Genomic DNA, 2,935 nt, shown 5'->3' on the forward strand with positions numbered 1-2,935 from the left:
ACCAGAAGTGACCTATCTAGGCCACGTAATCTCTGGTAAGGGTATTGCTGTCAATCCCGAGAGAGTTCAAGCTGTCCTTGATTGGACTCAACCTGAATCGGTTAAGCAAGTTAGGAGTTTTCTTGGTCTAGCGAGCTATTGTCGCCGCTTCGTCGAGAATTTCTCCAAGGTTGCAAAGCCTCTGACTGAACTCCTCAAGAAAGATAAAAAGTTCGAGTGGACACCACAGTGTGAGCATAGTTTTCAGGAACTGAAAAGACGCCTGACTTCCGCACCTGTGTTGCTACCACCAGATTTTTCTAAGGACTTTGTTATCTTTTGCGACGCCTCGCGACAAGGATTAGGTTGCATTCTCATGCAAGATCGTCATGTGATCGCATACGCATCTCGACAGTTGCGTCCACATGAGGATAATTACCCCACACATGACCTTGAGCTTGCAGCTGTGGTCCATGCACTAAAAACCTGGCGACATTACCTTTTGGGTAATCGTTGCGAAATATTCACTGATCACCAAAGTCTGAAATATATCTTCACCCAGCCGGATTTGAATCTCAGGCAAAGACGGTGGGTTGAGTTGATCTCGGATTACGACTTAGGGATAACTTACACCCCAGGGAAGGCCAATGTTATGGCCGATGCACTAAGTCGTAAATCTTATTGTAACAATTTGATGCTACAACAAGGACAACCACTTCTCCATGAGGACTTTCGGAAGTTGAATCTTCATATTGTTCCTCAAGGGTTCCTTTCTACCCTGGTGGCGAAGCCTACTTTTAAGGATCAAATTAAAGCTGGCCAAAAGCGTGACAAGGGTATATCACGGATCAAGGAGAATATTTTTAGCGGAAACGCTAAAGAATTTTCCATGAATGATCAAGGTGTGGTGTTCTTCCAGAATCGTTTAGTGGTTCCTAAGAACCCACATCTAAGGCAGTTAATCCTTAAGGAGGCTCATGATTCCCCTCTCACCATTCATCCCGGTAGTACTAAGATGTATCAGGACCTACGCCAGAGGTTCTGGTGGACTAGGATGAAGAGAGAAATTGCTGAGTTCGTTGCTAACTGCGATGTTTGTCGTCGAATTAAGGCAGAACATCAAAGGCCTGCTGGCACCCTTCAACCTTTAGCTATTCCTGAATGGAAATGGGATAAAGTTAGCATGGATTTCATTACCGGATTTCCCAAGACCAAGAAAGGAAATAATGCTATCTTTGTGGTCATTGACCGTCTTTCCAAAGTGGCTCATTTTCTTCCTGTTCGTGAGAGTATAACAGCTAGCCAGCTAGAAGAGTTATATATCTCTCGAATAGTGTCTCTTCATGGTGTTGCCCTAGAAATTAACTCGGACCGTGGAAGTATCTTTACTTCTCGCTTCTGGGAAAGTTTTCAGAATGCCATGGGGACTCACTTATATTTTAGCACTACTTTCCATCCCCAATCAAGTGGTCAAGTAGAAAGAGTGAATCAAATTCTAGAATATATGCTCCGAGCTTGTGTTATATCGTTCGGTATGAATTGGGAGAAGTGCCTTCCATTCACCGAATTCGCTTATAACAACAGTTATCAATCAAGCTTGGGCAAAGCCCCTTTTGAAGTTCTCTATGGACGAAGATGTCGAACACCTCTTAATTGGTCAGAAACCGGAGAGAGGCAACTCTTTGGCCCGGACATGATCCAGGATGCAGAAGAGCAGGTTCACATTATCCGTGAAAAGTTGAAAACAGCCCAGTCTCGTCAAAAGAGCCAATATGATCGTCATCATAAGGCTGTGACCTTTGAAGTTGACGAGAAGGCTTACCTTCGGGTTACACCTTTGAAGGGTACCCATCGATTCGGTATCAAGGGCAAATTGGCTCCTCGTTACATTGGACCTTTTCGCATTCTTGCCAAACGAGGAGAAGTTGCCTACCAGTTGGAACTTCCTCCGCATCTTTCCAAGGTTCATGATGTTTTCCACGTCTCCCAACTCAGGCGTTGCTTTTCGGATCCTATTCGTGAAGTGGACCACGAAACGCTTGATCTTCAAGATAACCTTTCTTACCGAGAATACCCCGTGCGTATTCTTGATCAAGCTGAGCGTACCACTCGACGTCGAAACCTCAAGTTTCTTAAAGTTCAATGGTCAAATCATTCTGAAAAGGAGGCAACCTCGGAAAGAGAGGATCGTCTCCGACTCGAATATCCTGCATTATTCCCGACGACTTCTAAATCTCGGGACGAGATTCTTTTGAGTGGGGGTGAGTTGTCACATCCCTAACCCTTAACCAAGATAGCATTGTGCTCATGTCTTCTTTGCATTTGCATCCAAGAAGTTCCAACAAAAACAACAAAGTGGCAAAGGAAAAACTCAAAACCCTAGCCACCATTTCAATTAAAGGAAATTTCAACTAGTTCAAAATCAATGAACCCAAAATGGCCTCAAGAAATGTTCAAACTTTCTGATAAATCATGAAAGTAAATGAGCATTGGAGAAAACTATTTTCTTGACACTTTAAGCATTTTTAAATAAATGCAAAAGCCACTGGTTTCAAATTTAAAATTTGAAATCAGAAACTATAATTTTCCAAAAATGTTGAAAGTCTTGGAAATGAGTGGGGATATTATAACAAATATTTCAGGAGGTCTAAAATAGTTTTTACTTTTTGTTTTGGAGCTGAAATAATTAGCACAACAATAAATAGAAAAACAGAAAAACAAAAACAGAGGAAATGGAAAAAGACTTACCTGTCGCCCACGCCAGGCCCGGCCCATCTCCCCGCTCGTCCCCTTCCTCGCGCCAGTAGGCAGCACGAGGTGGCCGCCGCCTCCTCCGGCGCGGCCACGCACCTGCGTGCCTGCCTGGCCGCCGGTTCGCGCTGGCGACGACGGGGATAAGCTCCCCAGAGCTTCCCCTATCCATTCCCCGCCTCGGTTCTCCTCCTCCTCCCGGATC

This window comes from Hordeum vulgare, chromosome 3H, assembly GCF_904849725.1.
Source record: "Hordeum vulgare subsp. vulgare chromosome 3H, MorexV3_pseudomolecules_assembly, whole genome shotgun sequence".
Lineage (NCBI taxonomy): Eukaryota > Viridiplantae > Streptophyta > Magnoliopsida > Poales > Poaceae > Hordeum > Hordeum vulgare.